Here is an 11,768-nt window from a genome sequence, read left to right on the forward strand (position 1 = left end):
ACTCTGAAGATAACTCCATGTTTGGTGACTAAATGGGTAGTGATGACATTAATCAAAACAGCAAACTTGCATGCTTTCAAATTAAACTCCTCTACCATTGCATTGCCCTTTCCATCTCTCCTCTTGTCCTTTGGAAACACTCTGCCCAACACTCTACTTTCCTTAGAAAGCCTTCCTTAAGGCTCCTTTTCTGTGCTTACAATGCAACCTGAATAAACTGCTATGACAGCGCTAATCACACTGAACAATATTTAATTGTCCATTGCCCCTAGACTCTGAGGTCTAATTGCATTCCTAAAAGTCTAATAGTTACTGCCTGATAAACAGTACTTAAAAAACATATTCTATTTGAGTAGGTTCTGAATGAACAAGTTGTAGAGTCTGAGATGCTTATAGAACACCCAGATGGTGATAAATAGAAACATGGGTCTGAGCTCAGGAAGGAAGACATGGTCCATGTTACAGATAAAATTCTACCCTAAATTTAGAATTGTGGCTTTGGCAGATTAAAACAAAAATCATCAAATAGTTTATGGATGGACTGACGACTGAGACATAAAATTTTCTCCCTGTCACTAAATGCAATGTGTACTCTTTAGTTCCCAACTTAATTGATTTCTCAGCTTCAATCAACATAGCAGATTAGCCACACCCTCCTTTTTTGGTCTATTGCCTTGACTTCAGTGACGGTAAGGAAATTTTCCTCCAACCTCTGGCTATACCTTCTCAGTCTCCTTTGCTCCACTTCTTTTCCTCAACGTTCAATGTTGAAGAATCATAGGGGACCACATCCCTTTATCTTGTCTCTCTATACTCTCTCCTTAGGCAATCTCATCCCCCACCTTCCATACTGAAACATCCATTATTAGCTATGTACTGATTATTCCCAACTGAATTATGATCAATACTCCCCCGTTTCCATAAACTAACAAAAAACTGCTCCTCTCCCAATATTCCCCCAGGTTAAGCACAAGAACCACTAACCCTGGAAATCGGCCTTCTCCTCTCCGTAGACCCTCAAATCAAATCCATCACCAAATCGTAAACTTTACTTCCCAAATATTTGTCAAATCCAGCTGCTTTATCTCTATCACCACCAGTCAGGACCGAGATTCTATCATCTCTTGCCTAAATGACTATAATAGGTGAATTCAATTCTACTCAAAGTGTGAGCTGTGGACCAATACTGACCCATGAATTACTGTTATTGGCGTGAGACAAGGTAAATACAGAAACTGAGAGGCAGCATTTAGAAATTTTTATAGCAATTTGACAGACACTACCACAACATCCATTTTACTGTGTATTACTAAAGTACCAGCACAAACTAGAAAGTAAAACAAAACAAAACATGTCCTTCGCCACGGTTAAGTTTGAGGAGCCCTGGCCTAACTTGTCTCCCTGCTTTTACACTTGCCTCTCCAATCTGTCCTCCACAGAGCAGCCAAGTGATGTTTTTAAAGCAAAAATTTAAGTAACTTACTCAGCTGTTTAACATTGTCCAGTGGCTTCCCACTGCTCTTAGGATTAAGTACAAAGAGCTTAGCAATAATTGACCACTGTGATCTGCTCCTGTCTCATTTCATATCACCCAGCCTCATGTGCTAAGGTCCAGTCTCCACAGGACTTTTCAGTCCTAGAAAGCTGAAATCGCCAGCATCGCTTGGGTAACTCCAGTTCATCCTTCAGACTTCGGCCTGAAAGTCATTTCTTCAGACAAACGTTCTCTGATACATTAGTGAGCTTTTGTTGTTTACAATAATTTTCTTTTGTGGAAGTTATCGTAACTGTAATATTATTTTTGTAATAATTTGCTTAGTTTCTCTATTCCCCAACAGAGTTTTGCCATCATGAATACAGGTACACTCTTTCCATAACGTGTGTCACCACAGCTTAGCAAGTGCCTGGCACAGATCAGATGTTCAATAAACTTTTGCTAAGTGAATAAACCTAAGTCAGGAAACAAAATGGTGACTAGGACCACCGAAATGCAAATGCCTGCGATATCTAGTCATATATAAGACTTGGGATACATCTGTATACCAGGTGCTTTACAAAGTTAAATCTTCTTTACTCCCCTAAACAACCTAAAAGACAGGGAAATCTCATTGATGAGATTTAAAAAAAAAAAAAAAGATTTTTCAGAAAGGTGAAGAATCTTGTCTAAAGTAACCAACAAAAAATTGGAAGATTAGAAGGTCTGAGAGGCAACGAAGGGTAGCAGTCTCTACAACCATACTGTCTGGCTCCATTGCTTACTTAGCTGTGTGATTTTGTGGAAGTAATCTGATTCTCAGGTTCCTCATTTGTGAAATGGAGATATAATAAAGCCTTCTTCAATGGATTGTTGAGAGGTTAAACAAGGTAATATATATAAATCATTTGAAAGAGTGGCTGGCATAGTGCTTTATAAGTATTAGCGGTTATAATTGTTTTTAACGTTATCAGTGCTCTTATAAGATAATTTTATCTTCTTACTTGCTTATTGTCTGCCAGTGCCACACTGATATAAATTACAAAAAAAGCAGAGTCTGTGCTATTATTCTCTGGTGGAGCTTTTCTCAAAGACTTAAACCCTACAGAAACTGAGTTAAGTAACTATTTCCTCAGTTCTCTCTCTCAAGGATGGGACATACGATCATTTTAGGTGCACAGGAGAGTAGTTATTACATACCTTGGATACTTTAGAACATTAGGGCTTAATATTTACTGAAACCCCAGTTGGGAAGGGCTGCTCTTGTGTATGCCCAATGCCTGGCATGAAGTAGGTGCTCATTAAATATTTTTGGAAAGAATGAATATTTACAAAACCAAAGGAATAGTGCTCAGCACAGAGCAGATACTAATTATCAATTCTATTCCACCCCTTCAAAGTTTCTACAAACTTTAAAAGTATGATTCTATGGGAGTCATTTTTCTTGAACTGGGGCAGTCTGCATTATTCAAAGCCAAATGCAGAATACAGACAGTAGGAAAGCCAAGGAATAGAAACCAATGTTGGCAAGAACTATGAAAATAGTAAGAGGTGAAAGATAAGTAGAACTTGAATATGCAGGGGAAAGAGCAAAGGTTATTCTAGGCCAGGGAATAGCATAAGCAAAGGCAGTGTTACCCAAAGTTTAATGAACATTCCATTGGTGACACACAAAAAATATTTTAAGCTATACACAGGCAAACAACTTTACTTTGATAGTTCCATATGCACACATTTTTATGTGTAATTGGGACAGCAAATTGTGATTTCAAACTTTTACTACTTACAACAACATTGAGTTAACAGTACCTATTTGGATTTTTTTTTGTGAGGTGTTTAAAAAATGTATCAAGAAAATAATAATGCACAGGAGGTAAGCAAATATGACAGAAATTGTCAGGGTTTTAAAGAGTAAACTTTTGTACACATCAAGGCATGGTCATGTGAATAAAACATAACATGTTAGTAAGAGAAAAGCCACCAGTCTTTGGAATGAAGCCAAAGCTCTATCCTGAGTAGCAATTCAACATAAGGGACAGGTAGGTGTGAAGTATCCAACCAGGTTTGAGTATTTAATTGTAGTACTAAAATTCTCATTGGCAAAAATCCTCATTTTTCCCTATGATAAATCTGCTACATAATTCAACTTCAGTTATTCCCAAAACAAAGATAAAAATTTAAAATTTCCAAACAGGTACCTGAAAATGGCACTGCATGTAGCCTGGTAACTCACCTGAAAATAGGGAGCTAAAACTGTACTTTTCACACCAGAAGGAACTAATTTATAGAGTAACAAAATATGAATCACAGCTACCTCAAAAAAGGTGTTAAATAAAAAAGAGCAAAAAGACAGTTTTCCATTCCCCCTTCCTCTCTCAAAATTATCCTACCAATAGCCAAACCAAGTCAAGCTAAGAGATGATGATAAAGAACATTTATTGAACTCTTACCAGGCACTGTTGTATTTTACCTGCATTAAGTTATGCAATTATCACCAGCATCTTATGAAGTACATCACTAACCCTATTCTACAGCTGTAAGAATACTGTGATTAAATAACTTGCCCAAGGCCAGACCTGGTAGACAGAAAGGCAGGGATTTAGATCCTGGCAGTTCAGCTACAGAGTCTGAGCTCTTAACCACTAGGCACCATTTCTCTCAAGAATAATAGAAGGATAATTTGAAATATTCCACCTTTCCCATTATGGCAGGAAAAATGTAATTTTCCAAGGTATGAACCTTTTATTACTTAAGTTTCCAGTCTAAGAAACAGGAGGTTCAGCTATATGGAAAAACTGGGAAGATGAGTACTATAATAAAACAATCTAGGCCCAGGAGTATTCAAATACAGACAAATCGTCAGAAGCCTCAAAAGTATGGCTGAATGGCACTATTCACAGAGAAAGATGCCAAAAGTTGGGCTAAGCAGAAGGTGAATCCTATTTCTACTGGATCTACTGCTTTGAGAGAGGAAATCCCACCCATCTCCTCCCATTTCTGTGATTCAGTACACAAATGCATCAATTCAAGAAGAACTGTAAGGGGAAAGGGCAGCAGAAGGGAGCAGAAAGGGGTAAGTCAGGACTTGGACCCTGAACTGCAGAGTGAGCTTGATGTACCTGGGGAGAGAGAACGGATGAGAGGGCAATGTGTGCCTGGAGGTAGGCAGGTTGAGGGCATGACCACTGGGGTGAAGGCACCGAGTGGCCTGGCTGGAGAGCTGAGAATTCACCCTAAAATGGGCTAGTGGGGACTGTTTCAGGCGTATACGTTTGGGATAAGGAGGGATGGACGTGAACGCGGGGGTGGCCTGCAGTTTCTCGCTTTGGGCAGTACTGCCAAGGGACAAGGTATCAAGGTGCGGGCGAGGAGGTCTACAGGTACAAAGGGGGGAGAATGGAAAAGAAAAAAGGCGCAAGGCTTGTGGAGGAAAGTCGGGGGGATCCTGGTAGACGGAAGCTGGGAGATCAATGGGGGAGGGGTAATTCCCAGGGGAAGTAGAGACGCGCGAGGTTAGGGAGGTCCGGGGGGCGGAGGTGGGGCTGAAGGGCGGGGGCGGAAGGCACGCCTCAGGAGCGGGGGTCCCAGACCGAGAGGGATGGGGGCGCCGAAATGGGAGAGGAGGAGGTCGCTGGGTTTCAGTGCAGGTGAGTCCCAGGAAAGAGGGGGCAGCCAGCGACCAAGGCTGCGGCCGGGACCCCGGAGGGGGAGGGGCACCTACCCGGACGTGCGGGGCTGCGGCGGGCAGCCCCGGCGGCGGCTCCTCTCCGGCTGAGGCGGCTGAGGTGATGGCGGCGAGTCCCTGTGGCGGCCGCCTCCGCCGAACCGCATCCCTCCTCCCCGGCCCGCCCTCCTTCCCTATCTCTCGCTCCTAAACTTCTTCCCCGGGATAAACAAACCCGCCGCCAGGGGCGGCCGTCTCCGGCGCTCCCGCCCCCGCGCAGGCTCCCGCCCCCCCGCCCCGGGCCCGTCTGGGCTCCGGCTTCCGAGTTGCGACTCCAGCCCCCAGCCCGCGACGGCGCGTGCGCGCGGCAGCGTCTGCTCGCAAGGCCCTTCCTCCCTCCCTTCCTCCCTCCGGCGCCGGGCACTTCCGGGCCGGGCCGGATCGGATCAGGCTGGGGGTTGAATGTAGCCGCCGCTGTTTGCGCGGGGCCCTGGGCTACTAGCCCGGCGAGCTCCGCATCCCGGGCCGAGTCTTGCCTGGTGAGGACGCCTCCTCCCCCACGCCCCTCGCCTCCTCGGCCCAGCGTCAAACTTTCCTTAACTAAAAACCCCACTGAATAGCTCCTCCTAACTGGTCTGATTGACCACGTCGGGTGAGAGGCGACTGCCGTTTCTGTGCACGGTTTCTTTAGAGCTGTACCAGGCTAGAAAGCCAAGGTACAACTTGTACCAAGCTCCTGTTGCGAGCCAAGAGCCATATGAACTGCCCAAACAAAACAGCAGTATACAGTCTCCAAAGAGGGATAAAGATAAAGACAGCAGTGTGGTAGACAAAATGAAGTGCCACGGTGGAGTGGTTTTCGGTTGGAGATGAACCTGAAATCTCAGGCTTAGGAGGGGAGGGGTCTGCCGAGGGGCTGCTGAGGATGCTTGTGAAGCACAGAAGAGCAGGCTTCCGAGACTGGACGTTGGTGGTAAATAGGGCTATGTCTAAGCAGATGTCTTAAGAGATGAGGGGACTGCCTCGCGGAGTTCAGAGAAAGGTGACCACGATACTACATTGGCAATCTTATTCACGTGTTTTATCACAGAAAAACGTGCGTGGAATACAAGCAGCTCCACCTAGATTTTCAGGAAGGAGATAGGATCCGCATAATCAAAGTTGCCTTAGGCCAAGAATTAAAAAAACAGAAGTGGAAGTGAGCATTGATGTGTTGGGGCCTGTGGGGAGAGGAAATTATTAGTGCAGAATTTCTCGTTCTCCAAACATGAACAAAAACCAGTTAATATTAGTTGCTGTACTCATTGTGGGTCTGTGTTAACTTTATGATATGTGACAGAAAGGGTGAAAATTACATGTAATTTTTGCCCAGGCCTTTTAGCTCTGTCAACCCCTTAGCACTCATGCCCTTTCTTTTGCTAATCAACCATTATTAGGCACTAATGAATGTAATAGGCTCAAGGAATCAAACTGCAATAAATCCTTCAAGTAGATTTCCAATTGGGAGTTAAGAAATGAGTGGTACTTGGGGACTCTTGATACTTGACTGAGTTCTAGTTGGGGAGTGGTTCAATAAACTTCCACCACAAGGATGTCAGACTGCTCGTCAAGGTATTATCAGAGTCTTTCCCCTAGTCTTGATCTCTTTGCACTATTAGGATATATCATTCTTTTCTTGAAGTATTTGGTGACTTTATCCACTGATAATAGTAAATAGTAAGAGTAAATATGGCTTGTAAATAATGCTAACAAAAATGTGATCGTTTGGCAAAGTAAAAGATGGCTCTATGGTCAATAAACCTGGATTAAAGCTTGGTGCTATATTATCAGTCCCCTAAAGAACTCCCTTTCTTGATCTGATTTCCTACTAGCTGGATACCTGTTGGAAAACTAGATTATTAAAATAGGTTTTAGTTGGGAATTCCCTGGCAGTCCAGTGATTAGGACACTGCAGGGGACGCGTGTTTGATCCCTGGTCGGGGAACTAAGATCCCGCGTGCCATGTGGCCAAAAAAAGAAAAAATAGGTTTTAGTTTATTGCAGCCATAAGTGACTTTTATAGATAGAGAAATAAGTAACAGCTCTATCACTGATGTAGAGCATAGTGTGCTTCCACTCATATTTGCATTGCTAAGGCATTAGCCATTATGACCATCCAACTCCTTAGATGCCAAGAAACTTTATGATACTCATTTTGGTGCTCATTTTCAGTTTTCTGTAGGAAACCATTCAGATTTCTCAATGAGTGTGGCTGACTTGGAAGTTCTACTTATTGTAGATAATAGGTTAGCAGCTAGTAAAGATCAGAAGAGCCATTTATTCTCTGACCTTAATGCATGCAGATGAGGACCAGATTTTGAATCTTCTTGACTCAGCCCTATGAGGCTCTGTCTGAGGAGCTATCCAAGCACTCCACTTTGATATTTTAGTGACTGCAGCATCTTATTCCTCTTTTCTAAATTAAACATCACAGCTCCTTCCATTTCATGGCACAATGGACTTGCCACTGCCTTGCATGCTACTACCCTGTTTTGTATTATCATTTTCCAATTCTGTCAAAACCTAAAACATACAGTGGCAAACAATGAACAAATCCATTATTATCTTAAGTTTAGAGAGCAAAAAAAGGTAATAATGTGCTTGTTAGCAAACATTGTATTCTTCATGAATCCTAAGTGGTGTGCTCTCTGAGCTTCCCTGAACATTTTGTTCATACCCCTACCCTTGTTAATGTGGTCCGCCAAGCTCTTCTCTCAGTGAGCTGGCTTCCCCATGTTTTTCTAACCATTATCCCTTCCTGTCTTAAATTTTCTTAAAGGGAACCAAACTCAGGTCTTACTTCCCACAAGCTAACACTTGTGATCAGACACTTAACATTTAGTTTTTGGAATTTAGGTGGAAAGAAAAGAACAACTCATTTGTTAATTTTTCATTGTTATAAATATTAGGCCTTTTATTTGGAGGAAAACACTAAAACCCTTGTTGAATAACCTGTAAATAACATGTAAATTACATGTAATTTCATTTTCTGTTCCCTTGTCTCCATTTCTTCTATCTCTGGCTTTTCATCTTGCATATGAATTCCTACTTTTGTAGTACTTTTGCATTACATTATTATTCACTTTTTAAGGATCTAAAAACTTCAGACCACTAGCATTATACCTACAACTCTTGTGTAGTGATGCCTGTAGCAAAAAAATAAAGGGCCAGTAAACTTCATGTACTTATCACTCAAAAACCATTCTCAGAAAACTGAGAACAGGACCTGCCCAGAACTCTGAGAACAGGATCTTATGTCTTTTAAGTCTTTTAAGTCTTAACCCTTATTTTCATGTCCTCAGCCACATCATGTCAAATATTTCAAGTTGCTCCCTTGTTTCAAACACATTCATATATTTAATGCTTTGGTCCTTTGCATAATCTGTCGGGTCTGCTATAGGAGGGAGGACTTTTGTTGTTCTTCTATCACCACGTGAAGAGTAAGGGTTGAGTTGCAGCATACTAGTTGGCATACTGTTACATTTTCTAGACATTTATTTAAATACTAAATTTAACCAAGTCTGAAACACTTTGAGGCCCTTAAACCATCAGCAATCCTAGATTCTGGATCAGTAATGCCCAGTTAATGAGAAATAGTGATACCTCTACCTACACAATATATCGTCTTGGAAAAAGCTTGGTCACCCAACTTGCAAGTCCTCTATTCACAGTGTAATAGGAGAAAAACATCCAAAATGTTCTCTTCTACAAGATTACCCAAAGCCCCTACAGCATCGCTCCAGATGTGCCCTGAGAACTCTCATCCAAGGTCACTTACGGTTGCTGGAAATATTTTTACTGTGCCAGGATCCAGGTGGTCGCTGCTGCCATGAGCTAGCAGTCCCTGATGACCTCTCCCTTCTTCAGCTTGGCCAGCTAAGTTCTCTCTCCTCTGCTGGTGCACTGGCCTTGCCCCTTCTCTGCTTCTCAGGTAACCCAAGAAGTTGCGGTTGATTCTGGACCCTGGAGACAGTCCCAGGGAAAGGCTGGAGCTCTCCACTGTGCTCTCCAGCCAGGGTCAGCAGCCTCTGCAGCAGCACCAAATGGCTCTAGAGGTGTAGCAGCTCTGTCTCCTCCTCTTTTACCTCTGCTCAGTCATCACAATGCCTCCGGGTCAGGGTCTTCAGTCCCCTCCCAGAGAGACACACCCTAATGCCTATCAGGGCAATTTCTGGCTAGAGGAGTTTGTTTAAACATCTGTCCCTGCAACGCCCACGCATCCCTGCCTCTCTGGCCTTCTTCTCCCCGAAAAATTGGGGTCACTTCACTCCACTTCCTTCTGACCCTGACTCAAGAAATGGCAGCTGCATGGCGTTTTCTCTGGAAATATTAAGGGGCCCTGCCTCCAGCAGAATCTCGGAAGGGCTTCTGTTTCCCTCAGACTAGGCACTCCTCCTCCAAGGAGAAGCATGTAGAATTGGGCCCTGCTCCCAGACCAGCAATCTAGAAGCCCTATAGGGCCCACTGGGTGAGCTGCAGCGGTGTTCCTGGGACTGTCCTGCGGCCAATCAGACGCTAGGTGAACCCGGGAGCCTTGGAACCTCCGTGCCTCAGTGTTCCCTGACTTGCTGCTTTTCCCCTGCTCTGCAGCCTCAGAAGGACTGAGTTCTCCCACTCTCTTCCCTCCCCTTCTGCCATCTCCCTGCTTTAGAAACTAAGCCCTGCTGTCTAGCTGTTGCCAAATCTGCATCCATACCCCTACACAACACTGAATGGCCACCTGCCTCCAGATGGTTCTCTCTGCTATTCAGAGCCCTTCGCTGCCAGCCTGGCTGCCAAATTGGAAATCCTGGTATGGCCATTTCCAAAATTAGAAACCAGACCACGCCATCTCCGGGGACACTGCGCCTTCACCTCCCAGCAGCCTGTCAAGCCCAACCTCTGCAATGGTGCCAAACACCCTCCCCCCAAGCCTTCCTCCCCCCCTCCCCACCCCCGCATTTCTAGCCTAGGTGGTTTGGTTTTTTTGCCTTCCACTCCCTGCCTGTCCAACCTTCCCGAAGTTTTAGCACCCTTGACCTTCTCTGCCTGAACTATGCCAGGCTGGAGACGGGCCAACTCAAGGGCTATATAACCCCTGGATTATATAGGCCTCTTAGAGGCCTCATCCCACATTCTGTCAAACACGAAAAAAATGCAGCCGTGTCTCACATGAAATATACAATGTTTTGTTATGCAAAATGAAAGAGATTCATCTAATTTTCCTTTTGAAATATTTAATAATTTCATTTTGCAGTTTTCTTTGTATTTTAGAGCCCCAAACCGTTTCTTTTCCAGCTCTCAAACCATTTGATAAAACCTGGAAAAGCTTATGGGCCCTGGGCACTTGCCTATAGTGAGAACCTGAGCCTTAAAAGGATTAAAAAAATGGCTCTGGGAGGGAGGGAGGTAAGCCCTTCCACACCTGGCTCCTTCTCAAGGCTTCTCTCCCCAGCCTCATCATCACTGAAATCTTTCTCTTCTCCAGTTTTTAATAACTGGGCTTCTCTGTTTGATCCCTGCCTTGGTCACTCACCTTTTACCCATGCTGCTCACATGTGACATTCCCCTTATTCCCAATGCCGGCTGGCCAGTCTGGATTTCACAGCATCACCAGCCCCTAGATTCCCTTTCACAGCGCTCCTTTCACCACTGAGGGCCCTGGGTATTGTCTTGAAGCCCCTTCGCCCTCTGAGGCTGCAGCTTTCAAATATGGCGTTTGTTCGCTTGACCCTGTAGATATGACGATGTTCTCAGACTGGACCTCTGTAAATCTACAGCTCGATCCAGCTCTCTGGAGCTCCACCTGCCACCCCCTGCTGTATGAGACAGTTACCGCCCACCTGTACTGCATTTTGGATGCTTCAGTCTTACCCTGTCTGCTAGGACTGACCAGCAAAGCCCAGTTGTGTCTGAAGCAGAATAGCTATCAGAAACCACACGTTACATTTTTCTCCTTAAGTGCCTGCTCACATTTCTCTCTGTTTTGAGTGTCTCCTTCCCTGAAGGAAGCACTATGTACGCCTCTGTTACATATGGCATCACTGCTACACTTCTCTGGAAGTTTTCCTGGTTACTCATTCTTGCAGATTGAGTTTATATATAAGAAACCAAGGGACTTCCCTAGTGGCGCAGTGGATAGGACTCTGTGCTCCCAGTGCAGGGGGCACGGGTTCGATCCCTGGTCAGGGAACTAGATCCCACATGCATGCCCCAACTAAGGAGCCCGTGTGCCACAACTAAGGAGCCTGCCTGCCGCGGCTAAGACCCGGTGCAACCAAATAAATAAATAAATATTTAAAAAAAGAAGAAAAAAAAAGAAACCAAAATGTCCCCAGCAATTACCCCAGATTACATCTCTTCTAAGTATTAACTGTTAATAAGCTGAAATAGCCATTAGTAGTTTGGCTTTTACTTTCTAGGATTTCTGGATTTTATACTAGTGATTCTATAATTTCAATATACTTCTTAAAATTGAATTATGCATATTCAGTGCATAGAGTGAACCAGTTAAGAGAGAGAGCCTGCAGCAATATACTATTGCCTCTTCAGTTGTCTTTTCTTAATATTTTTTTCCCCAGAAAGAAAATTAGGCTAGCCTTTTAAAAATTG

General features: G+C 44.0%; 1 protein-coding gene across 3 annotated transcripts in view; it reads right to left on the reverse strand.

Annotated features, from left to right (window-relative positions):
- SPOPL (speckle type BTB/POZ protein like) overlaps window positions 1–5,385 on the reverse strand; it is a 62,249-nt gene extending 56,864 nt beyond the window's left edge. For 2 of the 3 annotated variants that reach the window (XM_027131964.1, XM_027131976.1), the window contains exon 1: window positions 5,196–5,385. The gene's annotated coding sequence lies outside the window, so the exon portion shown is untranslated. The remainder of the gene's footprint in view (window positions 1–5,195) is intronic. The other variant, XM_027131997.1, reaches the window with a different exon arrangement.
- Between the last annotated feature and the right edge of the window lie 6,383 nt (window positions 5,386–11,768).

The sequence above is a fragment of the Aethalodelphis obliquidens genome, unplaced genomic scaffold (assembly GCF_003676395.1).
Source record: "Aethalodelphis obliquidens isolate GAN/ISIS:26980383/991018 unplaced genomic scaffold, ASM367639v1 scaffold2, whole genome shotgun sequence".
NCBI classification, from domain to species: domain Eukaryota; kingdom Metazoa; phylum Chordata; class Mammalia; order Artiodactyla; family Delphinidae; genus Aethalodelphis; species Aethalodelphis obliquidens.